Consider the following 13,311-nt stretch of genomic DNA (forward strand, 5'->3'; position numbering starts at 1 on the left):
CACCGCACTCTCCCGAGTGAGCCACGGGCCAGCCCTTCTCTAAACCTTTTAAGAGTATTTTTAGCACAAAGTAATTGCTCAATAAATGCTGTTTTTCTTCTCTGTGGCTAGTCACCATATTCTGGTCGATCCTGGCTTACATGTTCTCTCCCTGACTGACCCATGTTTCTGATTACCTGGACACTGTTGAATGTTCGTATTTATATGCAATTTAGTAGCCATTAGCATATAGATGCATGTATTGTGCACCAGGCAACTAAGTGCCCAGTATTCAAATAGGAAAAAGACATGTCTTGGATATACTTGTATTTTAATGTAGAACTCAGTCCTAAGCCTAAACTGAACAGTCACTGAGACCATGATTATGTCTTAAGCAAAGAAAAAGAGTAATATAAAACTTTAATCTCACATCATAAGAGAAGTTATGTCTTTTTACAAGACAACTTCCACTTTCCTACTATAATTTAGGGATAATGATAATACCTGCTCCATAGGATCTTAGTGAGGATGAAATTAGTTAATTTAGTGTAAAGCATGCAGAACAATGTCTCACATGCGGTAAACTCTAAAACGTTTGAACAAAAAGAGTTGTTTTAATTCCAGGATTAAGGCTTTGTTAAAGAACTAAGAGAAATTAATAAAATAGGGTTTTGTAGCCAATACCAAGCTAGGTTATCTGATTTTTTTTACTTTTTATTTTTTTTATTGAAATGTAATTGTTTATACATATTTGTGGGGCACAGAGTTGAGTATGAGTACCCATTTCAATGTGCAATGATCAAGTCAGGATAATTATTCATCATTACAAAATGCAATCATTTCTTTGTGTTGAGGGCACTCAATATTCTCTCTTCTAGTCATTTGATAACATGCAGTAAATTATTGTTAGTAATAGGTGTCTAGCTTGACTCTACATCAAACAGCTGTTTCGTGTTCTTTAATGTCGGGCATTAAAAACTAAGGCCACCTTAAGTGACATTACAAGCGGTGCCATTATAGGCCCACAAGGGCATATTAACATGGGAGCCTAAGACGCTGCCGGGAGGAAGTAGGGTGGGAGTGTCTGCAGGAACCTTGCCTTAGCCCTTATTGGCCAAATATGCGCTTCCGCACTCTTGAACACTGCGTGGTTGCAATAGGTAGGCACTGAGACAGGATGCATGCCCTTGACCTTTAAGCTGATAGGATTATGTAAAAAACCTCCCTTCCCAATTGGCCTTTAAAAGCAAGTGCTTATGTGATAATAAACAGAACTGCTTGACAGAACCCCCGCCGCATCTGAGTGTCCTTTAACTGGGCTGGTTGGGGCCGGCGGCTGTGCTCACCTCTCTTCACGGCTCTCTTCCCCTGTCTGCTTCCAAAGGGGACAGGAGGGAAAGAGTAATCTGGGCCATTCGCTCACCCACCGAAAGGAATGAGGCTAGGGCTGTTCGGGTCGGCCAGCAGCGGACCTGACAGACTGGTGCCCCGTGTGAGGCATTTTTTAAAACTCGTGAGTGAAAGACGAGCGAGTGAGGTCCCTGGCTGCTCGATCCTGAAAGAAGGTCAACGAAGGGTGATCAACCAGCGGAGTGGCCCCCGCAACCATGGTAGTCGCTGTGAAGTAATCTGCCTGCATGTCAGGGTGAGTACCATAACAGGGGGAAGTCCCTGCACTTCTCTGCCCTGTTGCTCCCTTTGTCCCTTCCTCATGGGGCAACATGGGAGGCGTGTGTGGAAAGAATGATGAGACAGACTGCAAGGCTCTAAAGTACATGTTATAAAGCAGAGGCCTAGAAATACCTGACTCCATGGCCACCAATGCCTGGCGTCACGTGGTGCAGGTAGCCCCTTGGGCACCTTTGTCCAACTTGTTCTTGTATGAGACTGGGGACCGGGTTCAGACCCTGGTCAGAAAGAATGAGATTAGTCACAGGCTAGACCCCCCCTTAGGGCTCTACCCAACTATCTCTGCCCTAAAGCTTTGCTTCCCTCCTGAGCATCAGGAAGGGGCAGAAAAGGATTGGGTGCAGTTCGATGAGGAGAGAACAAAGGAAACAAAGCTGCCAATGCAAGACCCTGAGCTACTGAGTGATACCTATGCCCCTACCCTGTACCCTCCTCTCCCAGCATACTTACCCCGCCAAAGTTTAGCCAAAGGAGAGAAAGCGGCACCTGAAGAAGTGGAGGAGGCTGGTCCACCTTTAAAAACATCCCCGGCAGAGCCACAGGTTTTTCCTGTTATGGCTCGCTGGGAACCCCCAGCTGTCCACAGCCCGTGGGGGGAAGCGGCCCCTCAGGGCTATCCGGTCAACGTTGTAAAAGAACTAAAAAAGGCTGTTGCCGAGGCCAGGACTTTATCCTCAGCCTTGCAAGCTCAGACACAAAACTTAACCGAAGCCTTCAAGGTGTTTACCGCCCTGATCCCCTCGGGAAACAATACTTCCCCACCCTTCAAAGGACAAGGTTTTGGTTGCAGAAGACAAGGTCATTTTAAAAGCCAGTGTCCCAAGGCTAAAGGCAAAAAACCCGCTACCACACCTTGCCCCCGTGTAAAAAAGGATGACATTGGAAAAAGGACCCTTGGGAAGCTCATGACCTTAAAGAGCTGAAAAAGGCTGTCGCAGAGGTTGGGCCCAATTCCCCATGGGCAGAAACCATCCTCCAGGGCTTAGTGCACCAACCCTGCACAACCCAAGATTGGAAAATGCTCTGTAAGGCTGTCCTCTCCCCAAACTTGCTTATCAAGTTCAACGCCTTCTTTGAAGAAGAGTGCCATGTGCAGGCAGAGATAAACCAAGCAGCCAACCCACCCATCCCTATCAGCTTCGGCATGCTGTCTGCAACAGCAAATCAATTTAGTGCTGGAATCCAACAGGCTGCTATCCCAGCTCCCTACCAGGACCAGGTTAGGGCAACAGCGTTAGCCGCATGGAAAAAGTTGGCTGAAGGGGCCAGTGAGCCCGCAATGGCCGGGGTCACCCAGCGACCCTCCGAGGACCTGCCCTCTTTCATAGTTTGGATGGAACAGAGCATACAGAGAAAGTTTCCCTCAGGTCCTCTCCAGGACCAGTTTGTAAAAATGCTAGTGTGGGACGGCATGACTGCCAACCACAAGCTTGCCTGTGCCGGGCTCAAAGATCGTTCTATGGAAAAGTGGGTCATTGCCAGTAGAGACGTTGGAAGCTACCAACAACAAACCAGGGCCTTAACTTCTGCTCTACAAGCTCAAGTGGAAACCCTTGCAGGTGCTATGACCCAGGCTCTTAGTGTCAGGATCCCTAAGGAGAGCCCCAGCCAACCCTCCCATAGGGGTCAATGTTATGGCTGTGGGGAACAAGGTCATTTCAAAAGGGACTGTCCCAACCAGAAAAATAAAAACCTTCCCCCTACGCCGTTCCCTAGGTGCGGTAAGGGGCTTCATTGGAAGCGTGAGTGCCGGTCTACGTTTGACAAGGACAGAAAGCTTTTAAACTAGAGGAGGGGCAATCCCAGCCCCGTCACCCCAAGGTGATACAAAGCCAGCGCCTCCATGCCCTACCAGGCGGCCAGTACCCCAGGCTCATTGGACTATACCTATAGTCCCTGGTTTAAGACCAAAAATGAATCTTAAAATTCAAGGCAAAGAGTTTCGATGCCCTGTTGACATGGGGGTGGATTGAACAGTCCTTAGATGGGAAGAAATCCCTTCGAGCTGGAAGTTAGTTACAATTTGGGGGGTAGGGGGAAAAACCACAATGTGGGAAATCCATGAAATCCTTCACTGGGAAGATGCTGATGGCACAAAAGGGGAAGTAAAACCTCTCATTGCTGCCAGATTGGCAGCCAGCCTGTTAGGCCAAGATGTTCTAGGCCGAGCAGACGCTTTCATTACAGTTTAATCTCCCCTGTTTTCCAAACCATAGGGGGGACCCCCACTTTTTGGGACCTAAGAAACCATCTGACTCTCCCCAGGGTCAAGTTCCCGGAAACCCCTCAGAAACAGATGGCCGGTCACCCCCAATACTAGAGGCCACTGCTCCCCTGGTGCCCCCCATCCGTTGGGTAAATGGGTCCCCAGTTTGGGTAGAGCAGTGGGCACTTCCTGATAATAAATTGCAGGCCCTACAACAAATTGTTGATGAGCAGCTCCAAGCAGGGCATATTCACCCATCCACTAGCCCCTGGAATAACTCTTTTGGAGAAAGAAGAGAAGAGAGAAGAGACAGGTAGCTTAGAAGGCAATTTTATAAAATTATTATCCTGAGAAAAATAAGCATTTTTAGGTCAAAAAAATAGAAAAAAAAATTTTTTTAAAGTTATATATTTGAATGCTCAGGATAGAAGAGAAAGAAGACATCATTAATGGAAACAAGTTCTTAGGGAGATAGAAAAGAAGGAAACCAAAACTTTCGATGAAAGACTCAGGCTTGGAAATGAATCCAGCAATACCGGGACAAATCTTTCCATCCATTCACATCACTACACCCAATGTGTCCAATTCTTAACTGCTTAGCTAACATATTGCATAGACTTAATGTCTGTGGCCTCCCACCCCCAAATTCACAGCCGATGGTATCAGGAGGAGAGGCCTTTGGGAGGTAATGAGGTCATGCCAGGGGATTAGTGCCCTCATAAAAAGACACAAAGGAGTTTGTTTGCACTCTCTCTACTTTAAAAAGGCCTCTGGAAAGTGGAGAATGACTGCTTTTTCTCCATTCCAGTGCACCCGAATGATTGCCATGTAAGAATACAATAAGTAGGCAGTGTGCAATCCAGAAGAAGGCTCTCCCCAGAACCCAACCAAACCCTGATCTCAAATTTTCAGCCTCCAGAACTGTGAAAAAAAATTTCTGTAGTTTACGTGTCCTGATCCGCGGTTTGAGTGGGTGGTGCTTCCCCAAGGAAAACAAAAAGGGGGAGTCACCAGCCCTCATCAGCAGTTGGGACAGGCACTCCTAACTTCAAACATCCTAAATTTTTCCAGAAATGAACCCCTGTCTGCCTTCCAGAAACACTGGTCAGCTCAACGATCACGCCCGGAAGTCCAAGTGTGGTGGAAAAACCCCTTAACGGGCCAGTGGAGGGGCCCTGACCCATTGCTAACTATGGGTCGAGGGTTTGGTTGTGTCTTCCCCCTCAGTGAGTCAACCCCTATATGGGTCCCAGCCAAAAATCTTAAGTTCTTGCCAGACACCCAGGGTACTACGCCAACCACTCTGGAGTGGTCAAAGTTTCCCTAGCTAAGCTTAGAGAAGGGCTAGAAAAGTGCAAAAAAAGAGTGAGAAGCCAATAGTAATTGGTTCCAAAGCTGGCTTTCAAGTTCTCTGTGGCTCACCACCCTGCTGTCCTCCCTGACAGGCCCCCTAGCCATTTTCCTTGTCATCTTGGGACCTTACGCCATTCGCCAGGTTGTGTCCATTATAAGGCGCAACACCACTTCTCTCGTAATGCTCACCCAGGTGGTAGTGGAGGTGGCCCATAATGAAAGCCCTGACAGCCCTTGGGTCAATATGGCCCTTCAAAAAATCAACGCCAATCTGTAAGGCTCTGCCCTGCCCCCGCTTGGTTGGATAGTCAATGACAGGTAAGATTTCCAGAGGGAAACAACCTAAGACAGGCACAGCCACCAGAGGGAATGCAGGCGAGGCTGGGAAGGTTAGCCGCCTCCAACTGCCTTATTAAAACAAAAAGGGGGAGATGTCGGGCCTTAAAAACTAACGCCACCTTAAGTGACATTACATTGGTGCCATTATGGGCCCACAAGGGCATATTAATGTGGCAGCCTAAGATGGCACCAGAAGGAAGTAGGGTGGGAGTGTCTGTGGGAACCTTGCCTTAGCCAAATATGCGCTTCTGCACTCGTGAACACTGCGTGGTTGCAATAGCTAGGCATTGAGACAGGGTGCATGCCCTTGACCCTTAAGCTGATAGGATTATGTAAAAAACCTCCCTTCTCCATTTGTCTTTAAAAGCAAGTGCTTGTGTGATAATAAACTGAACTGCTTGACAGAACCCCCGCCGCATCTGAGTGTCCTTTAACTGGGCTGGTTGGGGCTGGCGGCTGTGCTCACCTCTCTTCACGGCTCTCTTCCCCCGTCTCCTTCCAAAGGGGACAAGAGCAAAAGAGGAATTCAGGCCATTTCCTCGCCCACCAAAAGTAACGAGGCTAGGGCTGTTCGGGTTGGCCGGCGGCAGACCCGACACTTTAACCCTTTGTGTCCATATTCCCCCTCCCTCTCACCCTTCCCTTTTTCTAGGCACCACAGTTTTGTTCCCTCCTTCTGAAAGTTCAGTGTATTATGATTGTCCTTCTTTCCTTCCTTCCTTCCTTCTTTTCTTTCTTGGGTCCCACTTATGAATGAGAACATGTGGTATTTCTCTTTCTGTGCCTGGCTTATTTCACTTAAAAAAATTTTTCTTCAAGCTCATCCATGCTGCTGTGGATGACAAAATTTCATTGCATTTTTTTATGGCTCAGTAGCATTTTATTGTGCATATAGACCACATTTTCCTTATCCAGTCATCTGTTGATGGACATTTAAGTTTGTTCTATATACTGGCTACAATTAATAGAGCTGTGATAAACATGGGAGTGCAGGTATCCCTTCAACATGATTTCCATTCCTTTGGGTATATACTCAGTATGTGAGATTGCTGGATCATATGGTAGTTCTATCTGTAGTTGTTTGAGAAACCTCCATAGTGTTTTCCATAAGGGTTGTACTAATTCACAGTCCGAACAGTGTAGAAGGGTTCCCCTCTCTCTGCATCCTTGCAGACATTTCTTATTTTCTGTCTTTCTGATAATAGCCAGTCTAACTGGGATGAGATGATATCTCAGTGTAGTTTTGATTTGCATTTCCCTAATGATTAGTGAAGTTGAATGTTTTTTCATGAATGTGTTGGCTGTTTTTTGGTCTTCTTTTGAGAAATGTCTATTTGTCTTCCTTGCTCACTGGATTATTTTTATTTATTTATTTACCACTGAGTTTTTTGAGTTCCTTGTATATTCTGGATATTAAAACATTGTCAGATGCATGGTTGCAAATATTTTCTCCCATTCTGTAGGTTGTCTTTTCACTCTGTTGATTGTTTCCTTTGCTGTACAGAAGCTCTATAGTTTGATATAATCCCATTTTTTAATTTTTCCTTTTGTTGCTTGTCCTTTTGAGGTCTCATTTATAAAGTCTTTGTCTCATTCATAAAGTCTTTGTCCAGAAGACTGTTGAGGTGCCCAACTATTATTGTATTGGGGTCTATCTCTCTGTATAGGTCTAATAATATTTGCTTTATAAATCTGGACGTTCTGATGTTGGGTGCATATATATTTATGATTGTTATATCCTCTTGTTGGATAGATCCCTCCATCATTACGTAATGATTGTCTTCATCTATTTTTACAGTTTTTGGTTTTAAGTGTATTCTTTTCAATGTAGGAATAGCTATCCTGCTTGTTTCTGGTTTCCATCGAATGGCATATCTTTTTCTATCCCTTCACTGTTAGTCTGTGTGAGTCATTATAGATGAAGTCAGTTTCTTGCTGGCAACATATAATTGGATTTAGTTTTTTAATCAATTCAGTCACTCTATGCCTTTTGAGTGAGGAATTCAATCTGTTTATATTTAAGGTTAAACTTAATAGTACTGTCTAACTCCTGGCATTTTATAAATTTGTTATGATTGTTATACATATCTTTTATTCATTTCTTTCCCTTTTATTATTTGTCTTGAGTGTTTGTTGTTTTTTGTAGTTGTAAGATCTAGTTTCTTTCTCTTTTTCACTCATGTATGTGCTCTATTAGTGGGTTTTATTCTTTCTTGTGTATTCATATTTATAGTAGAAATTAACGTTTTTGTATTCTAGATGTAGGACTCCCATGAGGATTTCTTTTAGGGCTGGTTGTGTGGTGGTGAACTCCCACAGTTTTTGTTTGTCTGGGTAATACAGTATTTCCGTTCATTTCTGAAGGTTAGTTTTGCTGGGTCTAGTATTCTTGGCTGGCAGTTTTTTTTCTTTTAGTACTTTGAATATATCATCCTATTCTCTTCTGACCTGTTTCTGCTGATAAATCTGCTGTTAGTATGATGGGGACCCCTTATAGGAGACTTGACACTTTTATCTCGCTGTTTTTAGAATACTCTATTTGTCTTTGACTTTGATAGCTTGACTGCAATCTGTCTTGCAGAGGACCTTTTTGAATTGAATCTGTTTGGGAAACTTTGAGGCTCTTTGATCTGGAAGTCTGTATTTCTCCAAATACATGAGAAGTTTTCCACTATTATTTCATTGAACAGGTTTTCAATGCCTTTTTCTTTCTTTCTCTTCTGGAGCATCCATGAATCAGGTGCTTATATGCTTAAGGTTGTCTGATAGCTCTTGTAGCTTTTCTTCATTTTATCAATTATTTTTTTATTATTTTTCTTTTTTTTATGGTATACCTGAATTATTTTGAAAAGATTATCTTCAAGAAATTCTCTCTTCTTCTTGCTTTACCCTGTTGCTTAAACTCTCAGTTGTATTTTTTTTTTATTTCATTGAATCAATTATTTAGTTCAGGACTTTTGCTACCTTCCTTTTTAAAGTATCTATGTCTTTCTAAATTTTCTTCTTCAGTTCCTGGATGGTTTTTCTCATTTTGTTGTGTCATCTATCTTAGTCTTCTTGTATCTCATTGAGTTTTCTTAAGATTGTGGCTCACAATTCCTTTTCAGTCATTTCAAATTGATCCTTTTGTTTGGGGTCTGGTGCTAGAGAATTATTGTATTCTTTTGGTGGTGTAATATTTTCTTGTTCCCCCTCTCCCATAGTTCCAGTCATCTGGTAGAACAGTTGCTTCTTCTATTTCTCTGACATAGCTTTAGAGAAAGGCACCCTCCTGTAAATGTGTTTTACATTGACCATTGGCTTGCTTCTGGTTGCATGTAATAGTAGTTTCCATGTGGTTACTTTGACCATATTCATTGTCAGAGTTGTCTGTGAGTGCCTCCATGGCCTAGGCACTGGGGCACTCATGGTGCCCTGCTGAAGTGAGTGACACTGTTTTGGGTAATTGAGGACATGGGTGTGCTTCTGAAGTCCTCATGACTTTTTCAAACCAGAAGTGCATGAGCATAATTTACAAAATAAGCAGTTATGAGATCACAATGATACTCTTCCTATAGATTTTTATCTATGGGATGGCACACTTTTAATTTTATAACTCAATATTGTATGTTATGAAGTATATGCATTGACTATTGTGAATTAAATGCCTATCAACTACTTGATAGTTATCAGCGAACTGCCTGGATAATGCATAGGAAGGAGGATGAGATATTTGGCAAATGATTATGGTTGTAGTATACCATTTTACACTGCCTACGAGCTGTGTCTAAGAAGGAGATTTTTAGCCTTTTCCCTTTGTCTACTTAAGGGTTTTATTTATTTATTTATTTATTTATTTATTTATTTATTTATTTATTTAACTCTCAGGCCACACAATCTCTCTTTCTCAATGCACTTGGATGACTGTTTAAATCACATTCATGGCTTCAAGGAGGCAAGTTAAAAAAGTTTGTCTCATTCACATTGTATTTCCAGTGGTGTCTTCAAGAATCACTAATATATTAATGATTTTCAAATCTATGTATTCCAGGCCTATTTACTAGGTTCCAATCTCATATATCCAATGCCTACTGTATATTTTCCCGTAATACTGTATAGGCATCTTACATTCATTCATTTTGCCCGAACATAAGACATTACTTTTTAAAAAACTTGAGTCTAATTTATTTCCTATCTTATTTAGTAGTACTGTACTCATAGAGTTGCCCAAGGCAATATCTGGGGAATCGTTCTACATTTTCTCTCTCCTCCGATGTAAGTCTCCTGTCTCTGGTTCCCCACAATTCAACTGAGGATGTCTGGAACTATACTCTATCTAGTGCAAGTTATGATAATGAGATGCTGCTGGTCTTCAGCCCTTCAATCTGTTCACCGTCTTACCAATCCTCCACATTTCTGTCAATGCCTCTTTACTGAACACAAATCTGATTCAGTCACTGCTCTATGTAAATTGTATTTTTCCCCATTTTCTAGAGGCCCAAAAAAAAAAAAATCCTTAGAAAAGTCCGTAAGTTCTCTACAATTTTGTGTTTGTCTACATGTTTGGCTTCATACCAGCAACAAAACAAAACAAAACAAAACAAAAGAGTGCTGCAGGCATTCTAAACTAATGAAATGTGCCAAATGAGACACTGTCCCATCAGATCTTCCACTCTTTACTCAAGTTTATTTTTGTTTTATTCCCTAGCCTATACTGATCTCATCTCATTTTGGTACCTCCTATGCATCCTTTAAAAATTTGATTGAAGATCTCCTACCCTTCAAATCTTTAAGCTACCGAAGCAATGTTTGTCACTCCATTATGTGTTCTGCCATAACTTCTAGAACACAGTTTTGAATGGAAAATGACATATGTTGTAACTGTATATTAATGGGGCATTTATCCCATTTCTTCTGTGAATGCTTGGAAAGAAGAACGACAGCATATGCTTGGCACAGTATTTGATACTTGATAATAAATGTTGCCTTGATGTGTTAATAATGTGTATATAATTCAAAACTCAAAACTCAAAAATACTACAGAATAGCTTTTTAGTGTGAAACTAGAACATTATTTAAAAAGTTTACCCATAGATTGTTTCTTCTAAGAATTTATCCATGTTTGACTTTGTAACTTACTATTTCATTAGAGCTCTGACACTAGGAAGTTATGTATTAACTTGGAGATTTCTGTTTAGGAGAAAAGACAACTTCAGTAGTTATAATTGCATTGTCCTGTAGGACATTAACCAGTTGTGTATTGAGTACAGAAACTATTAAAAAAGAGGATCAGACTATAGTAGGATGTTTGAGATTACAGACTGGATGGACACATTGGAATGGAGTAGCTATTCAATCACTATTATTTAATGCTTTTAATTCTTATGGCCAGTTAGCCAAATCACACTTATTTCCTGTCACTTTTAAGTTAATTGTTGGTTATGTGGATTACAAAATACACCAATCTTAAATTATAACAAAACATCATAGGAATAAATGCCTCAGTTCTGGAGGGTAAGCCCATTCAATTTTACTTTTTAATAATGTCACAATTAAGTGAGTCTTTTTGGCCAGTGTGGCAATAAATAAAAATATAATGATGACAAAATTATAGTATTTCTACTTCCATCCTATCTCCCTTCCAAGAATGATTTATTCACTGCATAAAGTAAAATCCAATGCTTCTTACAATTAGAATCAGAATTATACAACATTTATTTGTATCTGTAAATGTTATTATTGATATAAATAATAAACTTTTGGGAAAAAATCTATTCTCAAGAAAATTTACATTGGTTAAAACTCAATATATTAATATAGTTTTAGTTTTATAATTTGATGTATTTTATATCCAGATCCAAACATGCATTCTTAATCTATGTAGCAAAGGATAGAATTTATTTTATGACAAATTATGGATGGCTAGAAGCATTTAAAACTATGCATGATATTCAGGCTTAAGCATAATAAAGATTCTTGTTGAGAGCGTCAAGAGCTATATTTTTTAGCTATTCTAGTAACCTGACTATTCGTATTATTATACTTATTCTAACTAATATTTAACAATATTTAAAAATTACACTCAAAAATTTAATAATTGTATTAATAACCCTAAGAATAATGCTGATGTTGCTATTCTCATTTTGCAAAGATACACTTTAGACATGGAATTATCATTTCAAAAATTCAGTGTTATGAATAACCAGTAATAAATTGTATTTAATCACAAATATTAGTTTTCAATTACGTTTCAATGACCTCTATGCTCACAAAATACATGAATAAATAAATTAACATCAGTTATTCATCTAAAAATGTTTTAAATTGATAGATTTCCCATGTAGTCCAAAATCACAGCTCAGATTTTAATCAGACATAAAGCCTTCTCAGAATTCCCTAGACTGTTGATTAGAAGGCATGAGAAGGAAACCAATTCATAGCTGTTTCAGAAAGAGAGATATACCTCAAACGGATCAATGAGATGTCACAGCCACCCAGATCACATCCTGTCAAAAGGTCCTCACAAACCAGAAATGAAAGACAACCTCTGTCAGCAACTATCTTGGAGTTGTTATACACTTTTAATAGAGCAATTTTGAGATCACGATGTGCACAGAATCCTACTTGAAATGGCTCAAATGAGTTCACCTATCTCAAGCAAAGCTATAATTGAATTATGAAAGCTTTTCCACACCCAGTCGATTTTAGGCTCTAGGTATCTTTAAATGTTGCTGCCCTGATTTTGTTTTTAATTTTTAGGAAAAATATCTTCCAAAAATTATGGATAAGAATAACAAAAGACATTTTGGGGTGAAAAATCAGCTATTTTCCACTCAATCTATTTTTTCATTCCTTTTACCAAGCCTACAATTTTGACATTTCAAGTTATTTGTCCAAAATAGAAATTTATTTTATTTTTTCCATGTAATAAAACTCACTGATCTCTGTGTGGATGATTATAAATGAAGAAGCATTCTATGTGATATCTGGAAGGATCTTAGTTGCCTGAAAGCTGAGTAGGAACTATAAACTGTTAGGTTTAAACATGATAACATATTAGCACATTTAAAAAATAAATTCTGTGATATTTCAAGGCTAAGACATTTGACAGGTAGTGATAGTTTTCATTAGTAAATTAAAGGTTGCTAAAAATTAACGCAGAATACAGATATTAAAAAATCAAATAAGAAAAACATAATTAGATTTATTTTGAAAACAGATTCAAATTAGAAAATGTTTGATAAAATATAGTAAAACTTGGATTAGCAGTTAACAAAAAAATGGGTAGAGGCAAATAGAAAAAAATAGAAACTAGAGGTAAATAGAAAGCCATATTTGGGAGCACAAGTAGATGATAAACATGCTAAAGATTAAGTATGAATTTGTAATATCCAAATGGCATGCGTTTACATGTTATCCAAGATACAGTTCTGCCTGTAAACGCTCCCCTCTGAGTGTGGACATGAAATTTTCCCTCAAAAGTCATATTATTATCTTTGTTGAGAGAACTGAATTTTCAATTATTTATAGTAACATATTTTTAATTTGTAGGTTTCAGAACTTTCAAGATCACTTTTCAAGTTACCAATCATGCCTGAATTTGATAGTTGATAATTGGCAGAAATAAGGGCTTGTATTTTAATGCAGAGCAAGAGAGAGAAGAAATTTTGTGTATCTTCTCAATTATGAATTTTAGATATTCACTTCATCTTTGTTCTAAACTCTTCCCCTTAATATCCTAGTAGATAAAAATAACATTTCTTTGT

Source organism: Cynocephalus volans, chromosome 7 (genome assembly GCF_027409185.1).
Source record: "Cynocephalus volans isolate mCynVol1 chromosome 7, mCynVol1.pri, whole genome shotgun sequence".
In the NCBI taxonomy this organism is placed as follows: Eukaryota; Metazoa; Chordata; class Mammalia; order Dermoptera; family Cynocephalidae; genus Cynocephalus; species Cynocephalus volans.